The following is a 16,003-nucleotide window of genomic DNA, read 5'->3' as shown; positions in this document are numbered from 1 at the left end:
CTGGACCGGCTTCTCTCACCTCAGTGCTGAATCCGCAGCTGTGGGCTCACTTTCGGGGATTCGATGTTTGTGGCTGCCTGCAAGAGGATGAACCTCAGGGTTGTATATGGTATACATACTTCGATCATAAATTTGAACTTTGAACTTTGCAGACTCTGCCCACCCTGAACTTTCTCTTTCCCCCACCCATCAGGCAAGAGATACAAATTGCTGAAGCACTTAATGCCAGGCTCAGTAACAGCTTCCACCCCACTGTTATAAGACTGCGGAACCATCCTCTAGTACAATAAGATCTTGTCTTCACTTCTCAGTTTACCTCGTTATGATCTTGCACTTCATTGTCTGCCTGTAATGCATTTTCTCTGTAACTGTAATGCTTTATTCAGCATTATGTTATTGGTTTAACTTCCACAACCTCATGCCAAGAACAATCATGGACATAAAGTCACCTACGTCATACGACACTGCACATAATGATGATGATGTCCACCTCAATACATTACCATAATGAATTGACTCATTTGGACGGTATGCGAGGCAAAGCTTGTCACTGTACCTTGGTAAATATGACAATAATAAACCAATTTACCATTTAATAAATGGTTAATACCAGCCACAGCTGTCTTCTGTATAACTAAACCTATGTCTCTAACTCTTGTCCCTTTGTCTTCCACAGTGGTGGATAGTGCAATAACTTACATTACAGGAGGAACAGGCCTGATCTCTGGCAAGGGACAGGGCATATCCCTATGTTAAAAAATGGAATAGTACAAAACTGCATTTACCCAGAAAAATAAATACGTCCCTCCCATCCACGTACTTAGCCAAATTTCTCTTAAATGTCGCAATTGAACCGCATCTCAGTCCCATCTCACGCAGATGGTGAACCTCCAGCGCCGCCAACCTGCCAGTGCAGCATCCCAGAAGCATCCGACCACAGTCCGACTCTGAGTCCGTCCGAAAGCTCCGAGCCTCCGACCACCTATTGGACAGTGAGCACCGAGCACCATCTCTGCCGAGCGCTTCAACCCCGGCCCCGGCAACAGACGATACACCAAGCTGAGGATTTGTGGCCTTTGTCTCTGGAGATTCTTGATTGCACAGTAGTGGCGGCAGTGAAGCAGGCATTTCAGAAGTTACTCCAGATGTTCCTCTGCGCTTCTCACGGCTGTCTCCATCAAATCCGGACTGTGCATGGCCCCTAGTTACACATACGATATTCATTCGGAACAGCTGCGCGTGCTGCGTCACGCCACCATCTTCTCCTCCCTCTTTTAAAATGCTTAACGCCAGAACACCGCTACTGTATCTCCTATATTAGAGGAAGACATCACTTGTGGATTCAGTACTGACTAATGCTTGGTTCCTTCAGACATGTTGCGTTACATAGACATAGACTCATCTCAAGGGTCAATGAAGCCAATTCACTGTGCCAGTAACTTAATTCTGATTTCACAGCTTTTGATCTCAAGATTACAAAGTTTAGAACAGAGAAAAGTATGATACCGGACAGGATAAATTCAAATGCCTGAGGATAACAGTAGAATAAGCAGCATCGCAGAGCTATGAGAGAGGAGCTGTCCAGAGTAGATTGGAAGGGGACGCTGGCAGGGATGACAGCAGAACAGCAATGGCTAGTGTTTATGGGGAAAATTCAGAAGGCATAGGAAAGATACATTGTAAAGATGAAGAAGTATTTTAAAGGGAGCAGGAGGCACCTGTGGCTGACTAGCAAAGTCAAAGACAACACTAGGGCAGAGGAGAGGGCATATAATATTGTAAAAATTAGTGGGAAAATAGAGGATTTGGAAGCTTTGAAAACTAATGGAAGGCAACTTAAAAAGCCATAAAGAGTGAAAAGATGAAATACAAAGGTAAGCTAACCAATAATTTAAAAAAGAATTTCAGAAGTTTTTCTCAGATATATGAAGAGTATTGCTTGTTTACTATTATTATTATTATTATTGTTATTTCTCTTTTTTCTTTCTTTTGCATTTACTTAGTTTGCTGTTTCTTGCACATTGGTTGTCTGCCCTGTTGGTGCGGTCTTTCATTGATACTATTATAGTTATAGTTCTATCGATTTATTGAGTATGCCCACAAGAAAATGAATCTTAGGTTTGTATATGGTGACATATATGTACTTTGATAATAAATTTACTTTGAACTTCATGTTGCATGGCAAAGATTTTGATGAAGGAACTGATGGTTTTTTGGTCAAATTTGCGGATGATATGAAGACAGATGGAGGGGCAGGAAGTGTTGAGGAAGCAGGATATCAGCAGAAGGACAGACACATTGAGCGAATGGAAAAAGTAGCAGATGGAATATAATAAAGGAAAGTGCATGGTCATGCACTTTGACATAAGGAATAAAAGTGTAGACTATTTTCTAAATGGGGAGAGAATTCAAACATCAGGGGTGCAGAGGGACTTGGGAGTCCTTGTGCAGGGTTCCCTTAAGACTAACTTATGGGCTGAGTCATTCGTAAGGAATACAAATGCAATGTTAGCATTTATTTTGGGAGGACTAGATTACAAATGCAAGGATGTAATGCTGAGGTTTTACAAGGCATTGGTCAGACTGCACTTGGAGTGCTGTGAGCTGTCTGTGAGCCTCTTATCTAAGAAAAGATGTACTGGCATTGGAGAGGATCCAGAGAAGATTCACGAGTATGATTTTGCGAATGAAATGATGAGTGTTTGATAGCTCTGGGCCTGTACTTACTGGAGTTTAGAAAGTTAAAGGGGGTGGGGCGGAATCTCATTGTGACCTCTCAAATAGTAAAAGGTTTGGATAAAGTGGATGTGGAGAGGATATTTCCTACAGTGGGGGAGCCTAGGACCAAAGGGCATAGCCTCAGAATTGAGGGACATCTATTCGGAACAGAGATGATGAAAAATTTCGTTAGCCAGAGGGTGATGAATCTGAGGAATTCTTTGCCACAGACGGCTGTGTAGGCCAAGTCATTGGATATCCTCAGGGACGAGGTTGATAGGCTCTTGATTAGTCTGGGTATCAAAAGTTATGGTGAGAAGTCAGGAGAATGAGGTTGAGAGGGATAATAAATCAGTCATGATGGAATGGCAGAGCAGATTTGATGGGCCGAATGTTCTAATTCTATTCCTATGTTTTATTGTACTATGGTCTTATTCTCATACATTCTCTCTGTAAACTTTGATCTTACTAATGAAGCCACTATCAAATACTTTAAGTATTGCAATTGACTTGGCAAAACACACAAATTACTTGTGGAACTCAGCAGGGCAGGAAGCATCTGTGGAAATGAATAAACTGTCCACATTTCAGGCCAAGACTCTTCATCAGGACTGGAAAAAAAATATGAGAAATGTTTCTTCATTTCCCTCGAAGCTGCCTGACCAGCTGAGTTCCTTCAGCATTTTGCATTTTGTGTGTTTTGGCTTGGATTTCCAGCACCTGCAGATTTTCTCATTTTTATGATAACAATTGACTTGTTCAATTTGTTTAACATATACAGCCTAGGCAGGAGCTGTGTGAGAGAATCATTTTCTGCGATAGGTGGTGACAGTGGTCAGGTCCAACCAATATGCTCAGAGGCCATTTAGTGATTTGTTCCCATCGTTCTATTTACCAGCTTTCCAAAATGTGACAGCTTGTTACAGCAGATTTTGATGTCCACTGTGTGCAGGAAGATGTCGCTGGTTTTCCTTCCAATGGAGCTGATGCATCTGTCTGATTTCTCTCAGATCTGACCGATCCAATTATCTGTCTGTGTCTGACATCCTCTTTCTATGTAAGAAAAAGCATGTGTTTTCCTTGACACAAGAGATTGTGCAAATGCTGGAAATCTGGAGCAATGCACACAAAATCTGGGCTCCACGGTAACTGAATGGTTAACATGTCTATTCCAGAGTTCAGAGTTCAATTCTAATTCCATTCCGTACATTCTCCCCATGGATTTCCTGGGTTTTCCTTAGGTGCTCCAGTTTCTCCCACAGTCCAAAGACATACTGGGTAGGTTAGTTGTTCATTGCAAATTGTCCTGTAATAAGGTTAGGGTTAAATCTGGGATCAGGTTTGTTGAGGGTTGCTGAGATGGTGTGGCTTGAGGGGCCGATAAAGCCTGATCTGGCTGTATCGCTTAATTAATTAAATGCTGGAAGAACTCAACAGATCAGGCAGCATTTATGGAAGGAAATGAACGGTAGATGTTTTGGACTTGTTGAAAGGTCTCAGAGTTAAATGCCAACTTCTTATATCCCTTCACAGTTACCGCCTGACTTGCTGAGTTCCTCCAGCATTTTAGATCATAAGACCATAAGACATAGCAGCAGAATTAGTCCATCTGGCCATTCGAGTCTGCTCCGCCATTCAATCATGGCTGATCTTTCTTTTTCCTCCTCCTCAACCCCAGTTCCCGGCCTTCTCCCTATAACCTTTGATACCATGTCCAATCAAGAACCTATCAATCTCTGCCTTAAATACACCCAACAACCTGAAAAGAAATTTCTCTGCATCTGTTTTGAAAGGGTGCTCCTCTATCCTGAGGCTGTTCCCTCTTGTCCTAGATTCAATCACTGAGGTCAGGTTAACTGGTCTATAATTTCCTTTCTGCTGCCTTCCTTCTTTCTTAAAGAGTGGAGTAACTCTTGCAATTTTCCAGTCTTCTAGCACCATACCAGAGTCTGATGATTGGACTTTTGTGTGTGTTGCTTTGGATTTCCAGCATCTGCAGAATCTTTTGTGTTATTCATTGTCTCACCAATGTTTACCACATCATAGCCAGCTGAGATCGAAGAGTCTGGCCCCTAACCAGGAGGAATCTTTTCCATTTCTCTCTATTGCTTTCTCTTAGATACTCATTCAAACAAACCACTCCACTCTTTTTATCACCTTCCTATGGCTTAGTGTTAGAAACAAACATTAGAAGAACGACACACAAAATGCTGGAAGAACTTAGCAATTCAGCCAGCATCTGCGGAAATGAATAAACTGTCAATGTTTCAGGCCAGGACCCTTATTGGAAAGAAAGGAGGAAAATGCCAGCAAAAAAAGGTGGGTGGAGGGCAAGGAGGACAAGCTACAAGGTGATAGGTGAAGCCAGGTGAGTGGGGAAGAGGGAGATGAAGGAAGTAGTTGGGAGGTGATGGGTGGAAGAGGTAAAAGGCTGAAGAAGTAAACTGATAAGAGAGGATGGAATATAGAACATAGAATAGTACAGCACATTACAGGCCCTTCAGCCCACAATGCTGTGCCGACCCTCAAACCCTGCATCCCATATAACCCCACACCTTAAATTCCTCCATATAGCTGTCTAGTAGTCTCTTAAACTTCACTAGTGTATCTGCCTCCACCACTGACTCAGGCAGTGCATTCCACACACCAACCACTCTCTGAGTAAAAAACCTTCCTCTAGTATCCCCCTTGAACTTCCCACCCCTTACCTTAAAGCCATGTCCTCTTGTATTGAGCAGTGGTGCCCTGGGGAAGAGGCGCTGGCTATCCACTCTATCTATTCCTCTTATTATCTTGTACACCTCTATCATGTCTCCTCTCATCCTCCTTCTCTCCAAAGAGTAAAGCCCTAGCTCCCTTAATCTCTGATCATAATCCATACTCTCTAAATCAGGCAGCATCCTGGTAAATCTCCTCTGTACCCTTTCTAATGCTTCCACATCCTTCCTATAGTGAGGCAACCAGAACTGGACACAGTACTCCAATTGTGGCCTAACCAGAGTTTTATAGAGCTGCATCATTACATCACGACTCTTAAACTCTATCCCTCGACTTATGAAAGCTAACACCCCTTAAGCTTTCTTAACTACCCTATCTACCTGTGAGGCAACTTTCAGGGATCTGTGGACATGTACCCCCTGATCCCTCTGCTCCTCCACATTACCAAGTATGCTGCCATTTACTTTGTACTCTGCCTTGGAGATTGCCCTTCCAAAGTGTACCACCTCACACTTCTCAGCATTGAACTCCATCTGCCACTTCTCAGCCCACTTCTGCATCTTATCAATGTCTCTCTGCAATCTTCGACAATCCTCTACATTATCTGCAACACCATCAACCTTTGTGTTGTCTGCAAACTTGCCAACCCACCCCTCTACCCCAAAATCCAGATCATTAATAAAAATCACAAAAAGTAGAGGTCCCAGAACAGATCCTGGTGGGACACCACTAGTCACAATCCTCCAATCTGACTGTACTCCCTCCACCATGACCCTCTGCCTTCTGCAGGCAAGCCAATTCTGAATTCACCTGGCCAAACTTGCCTGGATCCCATGCCTTCTGACTTTCTGAATAAGCCTATCATGTGGAACCTTGTCAAATGCCTTACTAAAATCCATATAGATCACATCCACTGCATTACCCTCATCTATGTGCCTGGTCACCCCCTCAAAGAACTCTATCAGGCTTGTTAGACACGATCTGCCCTTCACAAAGCCATGCTGACTGTCCCTGATCAGACCATGATTCTCTAAATGCCCATAGATCCTATTTCTAAGAATCTTTTCCAACAGCTTTCCCACCACAGATGTAAGGATCACTGGTCTATAATTACACAGACTATCCCTACTACCTTTTTTGAACAAGGGGACAACATTGGCCTCCCTCCAATCCTCCGGTACCATTCCCGTGGACAAGGAGGACATAAAGATCCTAGCCAGAGGCTGAGCAATCTCTTCCCTCGCTACATGGGGCAGCCTGGGGAATATTCTGTCAGGGCCCTGGGTCTTATCCATTCTAATGTATTTTAACAACTCCAACACCTCCTCTCCCTTAATATCAACATGCTCCGGAAGATCAACCTCACTCATATTGGCTATAAGGCTAGAACTTGCAGGTGTGAATTGGGATGATGTTTTTGCAGGGAAATGTACTATGGACATGTGGTCGATGTTACGGATAAATTTGTCCTGGTGAGGAAGATAAAGAATGGTTGGGTGAAGGAACCATAGGTGACAAGTGAGGTGGAAAATCTAGTCAGGTGGAAGAAGGCAGCATACCTGAGGCTTAGGAAGCAAGGATCAGATGGGTCTATTGAGGAATATAGGGCAGCAAGAAAGGAGCTTAAGAAGGGGCTGAGAAGAGCAAGAAGGGGGCATGAGAAGGCCTTGGCAAGTAGGGTAAAGGAAAACCCTGAGGCATTCTTCAGTTATGTGAAGAACAAAAGGATGACAGGAGTGATGGTAGGACTGATTAGAGATAAAGGTGGGAAGATGTGCCTGGAGGCTGTGGAAGTGAGCGAGGTCCTCAATAAATACTTCTCTTCAGTATTCACCAATGAGAGGGAACTTGATGTTGGTGAGGACAATATGAGAGTAAACCATAGAAGAAAGGGAAGGAGGAGGGGCACTGGGGGGGGAGGCGGGAGGTGGTGAAACACAGATGAGAAGTGGTAAGAGACCAGGATGGAGCATGGAAGAAAAATGAATGAGGAAGGGAGAAAGATTACCAGAAATTGGAGTAATCAATGTTCAAGCCATTAGGTTGGAGGCTACCTGGACAGAATATGAGGCATTGTTTCTCTAACTGAGGGTGTCCTCATCATCGCAAAAGAGGAGATCATGGGCCGACATGCTGGAATGGGAATGGGATAGGAATTAAAATGCTTGGCCATTGGGAATTTCTACTTTTTACTGAGGGAGTGGAGGTGTTCGAGAAAGCAGACCTCAATTTATGTTGGGTCTCACCAGTGTAGAGGAGGCTACATCAGGACACTCAGATAAAATAGAGAACATTAAAAGAGTCCACAGATGTTTTACCGGGTCAAATGATGTTATATAAAAATGCTACTGCCAACTCATTGGACCCTGATGAAGGGCCTTGGCCTGAAATGTCAATTGTTTTTTACCCTCTGTAGATGCTGCTGACCTGCTGAAGTCCTCTTTTGTTTTGTGTGTGTTGCTAGAGATTTTCCTCAGTGCTTCTGTCCTCAGCACAAGAACATAAGGAAATTGTGTTATGAGATGCTCCCAACCATGCCAGCTTCTGAGATTTAAACGCTAATTTTCCAGAGTACAGATATCTGGCGCACCTCAAAGGGCTTAGGATGTTCCTATTAATTGATAATCATGTTTTGGGTACCCACTTGAACATACAGTAGGTTCAGTGCTCAATCGTAAGCTTAAGAGAGATTTTTGTCTAGCATTTTTTTTGAGCTCAGTTTCTCGATCCCATTTGAGACCATGTCTCGATCCCAGCCTCGGATACTCTAGCATTTGGGTCCAAGCCGTCCCCATCAAGGACTCTTGTCACAGTACGATTGAGCCAACATGGACACGGCAGGGAATCACAGTTTATTGTCCACTGTGATCTGCCACAGCAAAGATATTTCCAGACAGAGTCTGGAGATTCACAACCTCTAGGAGCCATTGGTTCATAAGGAGAAAGCCTGTGTCACTTTGGGAGAACTAATTGATCCCACTCTGGAGCCAGTACACCTTCCGACTCCAGAGAGATCTTATGCTCTTGCCTTGGCTTCCTCATTCAACGCTTGTTAATATTTGAACTTCAGGCCTCCTGGTGCCCTTCAGTGCACAGAAAAGTGGCCTTCATTATCTCTCTCTTGATTGGAAGTGCCCTGGCCTGGTTAAGTTAGCATTGGAGGAATGATGTCACTGGCTGGAGGGGACCAAGAACCCTTCTACCACTTGGACAGAAAACAAGAACCTGGCCTATATTCAGGAGGTCAAGAGGCTGAATTCCAGGCTGGCCAGGTGGTCTTTGTTTTTTAACCGGTTTAATTTCATCTTGACCTATTGACTGGGGTCTAAGAACCAGAAGCCAGATGCCCTGCCTATTTGACTAACTGGAATTAGAGGAGCAGCCTTCCACCATTTTTCCCCAAGCCAGGGTGGTAGTGCTAATTCATTGGGGAATCGATGCTCTTGTTCACAAGTCCCAAAAGAATGATCCTCCAGGTCGGCTGTTGCTCCCAGGTTCCATAGGTCTCAGGTACTGCAATGGGGACATTTGGCAAGAATGACCACACACCCAGGGATTGGCAAGGCCCTCAAGTTTACAAGAGCAGGTTTTGGTGGCTCAAGATGTTGAGAGAGGTTCAGCAGTACACGTAGGCATGCGAGGTGTGCAGCCAGAACAAGGAGCCCCATACCTGACCTCAAGGGATCCTTCACCCTCTATCGGTTCTGAAAAGACCTTGGGTACACGTCTCCATGGACATTGTCATAGGTCTCCTGCCATCTAAGGGGAAGTCAATCATCATGATGGTTGCTGATCATTTTTCAAAAGCCTGCAGGTTCACTGTCTTGGAGAAGCTACCTCCGTGGCAGAGACAGCCAAGGTCATTCTGGACAGCGTCCACAAATTCCCAATGGACATTCTCTTAGTTCGTGGTCCATAATTCTCATCACATTTCTGGAAGGTTTTCTGTAAATTGATAGAGGCATAGCAAGCCTTTCCTCTGGGTTTCACCCATAGTCCAAGAGCTAGACAGGGCAGACCAACCAAGATTTAGAATGTACCCTGAGATGCCTGGCCTTGGAAAGACCTCATAAGTGGTGTGACCCTTTAATGTGGGTAGAGATCACGCACAACACCTTACTGCACTTGACATATGGGATGTCACCATTTAAATGTCAGTTTGGTTATCCTCCCATTCTCTTTCCAGAACAAGAAGCCAAGTGTGGGGTCCCTGCGACAGAAGATCTTGTCCAACACTGGAAAAGAAATGGATGAGGGCAAGAGAAATTTTGCTGGCCTCTACCCGGAGAATGGAGACCAAGGCATGAAGTCCAAGCCCATGTTACAGCCTGGGTAACAGGTCTGGCTGTTCATTCATGATTTGTCTCTCTGAGTGGAATCTAGAGTGTTGGCGCCCAGGTTCATTGGTCTTTTTAGGGTCCTGAGGTAAGTAAACCTGGTGGCTTACACCTTGCAGTTCCCCAAGACTATAAAGATCAACCCCACCTTCCACATTGCTATATTACAACCTGTCTGCACTAGCTCCTTAGTCTCATCACCATCGACCAGATGCCACCCACGTTTATCATGGGGGAACAGTCTTCATGGTGAAAAGACTTTTGGAATCGCGTACTGTTAGAGGTTTTCAGCAACGCTTAATGGACTAGGAAGGATTTGGACCAGAGGAAAAGAGCTAGGTGCCTGAAGGAGACATCCTGGATCTGACTCTCATTCATGATAACTGTCACCGCCTCTCCGACCAACCAGGGCTGTTAGGAGTAGACCTTAGGGGGGAGGTTCCTTTTACGAGATTCTCCCAAGCACCCCAGCTTCCAAGATTGAAATGCTCTAACTCCCCAGAGTACAGATAGCTGGTGCAGCCTCTTTAAGGATGTAGGACATTCCCGTTAATTGATAATCATGTTTTGGGTGTCAAGAATTGAGTACTTAAGGAGCATCTGAACATAGGTTCAGTGCTCAATCCTCAGCCGACCAGAGAGTTTGTCTTTTATTTGTTTTATGCTCCATTTCTCGATCACATTTGAGACCTTGTCTCGATTCCAGTCTTGGATATTGCAGTTTTTGGGTCCAAGCCATCCTCATCAAGGACTGTTGTAACAAATGGAGCAGGAGGACGATCTTGGACATTTGATTGTGTGTTACCATTCTCTTTATTGACTACAGCTCTGCCTTCATTACTGTAATTCCAAGCAAACTCGTCTCCAAATTCATAGAACTGGGACTCCTCACCTACCTTCCAACTAAATCCTCGTCTTCATGGTGGCACGGTCATCTAGTGGTTAGTGTAACACTTTACAGCACCAGCTGTAAGATCAGGGTTCAATTCCTGGCGCATTCTGTAAGGAGTTTGTATATTCTCCTCTTGACCAAGTGCGCTTCCTCCAGATGATCTGGTTTCCTCCCACATTCCCAAAAGGCGTGCAGGTTAGAGTTTGTAAGGTGTGGGCACGTTGTGTTGGTGCTGAAGCACGGTGACTCCAGCACATCTTGGACTGTGTTGGTCATTAATGCGAAAGAGACATTTCACTGTATGTTTCTATTTTTTAAAAGCTAATCTTTATCTTTAAAAACAGTTTAACAGCTCTGCCACAATTATCCTCACCACCAGTGTCCCACATGGATGTGTCCTTTGTCCTCTTAACTCCCTGTACAGTCATGTCTGTGTGGCCAGGTTCTGCTTCAATTTCAACTACATATTTGCAGATAGCACCGTCATAGTGGGCTGAATTTCAGATAACACTAGGCAACAAATTTTTTCAAAAGTGTTGCTTCCTCAGAATTTTTTTGTTTACGATAGACTGCTTGAAGATGAACACAAATATAATTTCAGATTACTTGTATCATGTTGGAATTTTGAGAAACAACAAATTCACTTTTATTGAATAAAATGTGTTTAATTGCATAATGGTGCTGATGCTTTGCAATAGATCAACTAAGTTAAAAATATCTTGTTAATGATTTTCATTTGTACTCAGTGTCTGAGGCTTTTCGCTTAAGTGTCCAACAATAATTTGCCAGCATTAATGGATTTCAGTTGCTCTGGTATCTTTTCTCCATGACTGCAATGTCCTGGTGAAACCTTTCACTATGCTCGTCACTAACAGCACCAAGATTTGCAGGGAAGAAGTCTAAATGGGAATGCAAAAAATGAATCTTTAGTGACATATTGCATGTCATGGTTTTATATGCTTGAAGCATGCTTTCAACCAGCTGCATGTAGTTTGGTGCTCTGTAGATGCGGAGAAAAATTTCAGCAACTTCCTGGAATGCCTTCCATGTGATTTTCTCCGGTCTCATGAGAAATTCTTCAAATTGCCTGTCATTGATGACCTGTTTGATTTGTGGACCAACAAAAATATTTTCCTTAATCTTGACATCAGTTATTCTGGGAAGCAGTTGTCTCAAATATCAAAATCCTTCATAGAATTTTTTGTGCCTGGTGATAGCAAATTCCATCCTTACAGTCCTGAACCCAATAATTATTATTAAAACCTGTCCTGCCATGCAGCAGCCACGCCACCTAAGCATACCCAAGCACGCCTGGACAAGATAGGAAACTTTCCAGCTTACATTGTAGGCAACATTTTAATTGACTTGAATTATGAATTGAAATAATAAACATAAGTTTATTTAAAAAATAGTGCATGATAGGGAAATTTCATGGTGATTTTCATGATTAGTAGCCCAAAATTCATAAGATACACTGAAAGGTATTCAGGAAGCAAAATCTTTGTTGTCCAGTGTAATGGCGAGAGGAAATACTGGAAGGGGGAAAAATGCCCCATAAAGACAAAAAACTTTCCCACAGTGTCAGCAAAACAAAAGAGCTGGTCGTAGGCCTTAGGAAGTGAGGAAGAGTGCAACCAACCTCATGTGTGTCAATAGCCCTGAAGAGAAAATGGCTGAGAACTTTAAGTTTCTAGTGGTGAGCATCACCAGTAGCCTGTACTATTCCAACTATGACCAAGAAAGCTCACAAATACCCCTACCCGCTCAAGGGGCTAAACAAATTTGATGTATACATATCCCCATATGTATCAATGGCACTGAGGAGGAGATGTTTGATAAATACAGATTCCTAAGAGTTAATATCCTCTATAGCCTGCCTTGGTCCAGCCATGCAGATGTTTTGGTCAAGAAGGCCTCTACATCCTCAATAAGCTAAAGAGGTTTGACAGTCCCCAGTGTCTGGAAGCCTAGAAGCAGTCAATCCTGGGGATGAAGACCTGTCTGTCTGTATGTGGAATGTGTGGCGACATTTGCAGGCTGTCCCCAGCACATCCTTGGTTGTGCTGGTTGTAAAAGTCAACGACACATTTCACTCTACGTTTGATGTGCATGTGATAAATAAATCTGAGTAAATCTGACCCTCGCTAATACCTAACAACAGACCCTCAGCTCTACACTGGGAAGAAGTACCAGCGTCAGACTCAGAGTCCATAAGACCATAAGATCGTAAGGTATAGGAGCAGAATTGGGCTATTTGGCCCATCGAATCTGCTCCGCCATTTCATCATGGCTGATCCTAGAGTTTATAGAGTTCTAAAATACTACAGTATAGAAACAGGCCCTTCAGCCTACCCAGTATATGCCAAAACAATTATTCTGCCTAGTCCCACAGATCTGCACCGGGACCATAGCCCTCCATATCCCACCCATCCATGTACCTAGCCAAATTTCTCTTAAATGCTGCAATCGAACCCTCACCATCACCTCCACTAGAGTCTCGTTCCACACTCTCACCCGCTCTGAGGGAAGAAGTTCCCCTTAAGCATTTCACCTTTCACCCTTAACCCATGACCTTCAGTTCTAGTCTCATTCAAATTCAGTGAAAAAAGCCTGCTTGCATTTACCCTATCTATAACGCTCATAATTTTGTAAACCACTATTAATCTCCCGTCTTTCTCTTGTGCTCCTGTTTCATGCTCAGAAGTCTCGTTGAGACCCAGATGAAGAGTCAAAGCAGATGGAATTCCCCAGGAATCCTCAGAAGAGGCATTTTACGAAGTCCAAGGTTCCACAATTTATCAGCGTACGAACGGAAAGTCTCCGGGAAAATAAAATGCCATTGTGTTACAGAGTTATAGTGCTTCCTTGCAGCCCTGGGACCGAGTCATGTGGAAAGAGAGGCACTTGTGAATGAGCCGGCAGAACAGATGAGGGTCTATGAATAAACGACTAATTCCAGAGCTCACGGGTGGTGAAGAGGAATGAATAGGTATCATTTAAAGATCTTCAATTTGGCTTTCACTAATGCCTTTTCACACTGTGATAATGACTTCTAATGGGACATTGAATAATGTATTACCCAGGCTGATCACTGGGATTTGGTATTTCTAACCAGGCCTATTTTTTGCTAATGAGATGTAATATATGTGGGTTTGCATTATTTTCCTGTTCTGTGGATTCAATCCGTGTCACAATGGCAAGCATCAAATGGTAAATATCATTTGAGTCACTCAGTCTTCGTTGGTCCAGAAATAATTTTAAAATTCCTGTTCTTAGCAAGTCTGACCCAGCTCTACCTGTCCTCACCTCCTTAACAAATTCCACAATGCACAAACTCGTCACCCTTTCAGTTCTGATTTCCTTTGCATCAATAACTCCTATCAAAATGCTCCGAATCTTTGGAATTGTATGTCGCATGGGGTTGTCGGGATGAGTTACTGACTATCTTCAGTTTTGGGAATTCCTTTGATTCTGGGGAACAGGCAGAAATATGAAGATGTAGATAAAATCAAACGTGTTAAGACTTCATTGAACACTGGTGCATTCTCAAGGGCTACACCACCAAGCCTTGTTTCGCTACTTATATTGATAAAATGTTCCTTCAGCTATCTAGACCAAAGCTTTAAAAACACTTATAAGATGCTGGAGGAACTCAGCAGGGTGGCATCAACTATGGAAATATATAAACAGTTGAGGTTTTGGGCCAAGACCTTTCATTAGGACTGGAAAGTAAAGAGAAAGAAGCTAGAAAAAGAAGGTGGGAGGAGAGAAAGTACAACAAGCTCCCTTTAACATTTCATCTTTCACCCTTAACCCATGACCTCTGGTTGTAGTCTCATCCAACTTCAGTGGAAAAAGCCTGCTTGCATTTATCTTCTCTGTACCCTTCATAATTTTGTACACCTCTATCAATCTCCCCTCATTCTCCTAAGTTCCAGGGAAATTGGAGTCAAAGAAGGTGACAGGTGAAATAAGATGGGTGGAGGGGTATGAAGTATGAAGCTTGGAGGCAATCAGTGGAAAACGTAAAGGGCTGGAGAAGGAGGTATCTGATGGAAGAAAAGAATGCGAGTGGTGCCCGTCAGGAATTGTCTGTGGAGCGAATAATTGCTTGAGTTAATGTAATTAGGCTTAATCAGCAAGGGCCAATAAAAGGAAGCAGAGTGGCCATTCTGCGAGTGGTCAGGTTTGGGTAAGAATAGGAACAGGCTAGAACTTAAGTTTGAGAAGTTAGAGGCATAACAAGTGTGGGCAGAATGGTAGTTCAGGCAGTGGAATGCTGCTCCTGTGAGATGTGGGATTTCAGGCCACCTAACAGTTTGTTTCCCTGATGATTATATCTGCTGAAAGTACACCCAGTCTCAGCTCCTGACTGACAGGAGGATAAAAACTTCACAGACAAGTCTTTTACTGAGGTGGTTACACACAGAGTGCAGGCTTCAGATAGTAGATGTGTGACACCAGGAAAAGTAAGGGAGCGAGCAGTCAGTGCAGGGTTCTCCTGTGGCCATTCTGCTCAGCAACAAGTATACTCCTCTGGGGGTGGGGGTGAGGGTGGGGGAAATAACCAGTTAGGTCCCAGCAGCAACAGCCAGGCCAGTGACACTGTGACCCGCTCTGATGCTCAGCAGGGAAAGGTAAAATCAGGCAGAGTGGTTAGATTAGATTAGATTATGAGGACATGCAGTCCTCTTTTATTGTCATTTAGTAATGCATGCATTAAGAAATGATACAATATTCCTCCGGTGTGATATCACAGAAACACAGGACAGACCAAGACTGAAAAACTAACAAAAAAGCACATAATTATAACATATACTAACAGTGCAACAATACCATAACTTGATGAGGAACAGGCCATGGCACAGTAAAAGAGTTCAAAGTCTCTCGAAAGTCCCACATCTCATGCAGACGGGAGAAGGAAGAAAACTTTCCCTGCCATGCCCGACCGCAGTCCGACTCTGAGTCGTCCGAAAACTTCGAGCTCTGATCAGCCCTCCAACACCGAGTACCGAGCATCATCTCTACCGAACGCTTCGACCTCAGCCTCGGTCGCCAGCAGCAGACAAAGCCGGGGATTTTGGGGCCTTCCCTCCGGAGATTCTTGATCGCACAGTAGCAATGGCAGCGAACCGGGCATTTCAGAAATTTCTCCAGATGTTCCTCTGTGCTTCTCACGTCTGTCTCCATCAAATCAGAATTGTCCACGGCCCCTATTTAACAGATACGATATCATTTCACCGGAGAGCTGCGCGCGCTGCGTAGTGTTATCATCTTCTCCTCCCACCAATCTAATGATAGGTAATGATAGGTTCTTAATTAGTCAGGGAATCAAAGT

The sequence above is a fragment of the Mobula hypostoma genome, chromosome 14 (genome assembly GCF_963921235.1).
Source record: "Mobula hypostoma chromosome 14, sMobHyp1.1, whole genome shotgun sequence".
NCBI lineage: Eukaryota > Metazoa > Chordata > Chondrichthyes > Myliobatiformes > Myliobatidae > Mobula > Mobula hypostoma.
The sequence above is the reverse complement of the archived record's forward strand: the minus strand, read 5'-3'. Positions refer to the sequence as shown.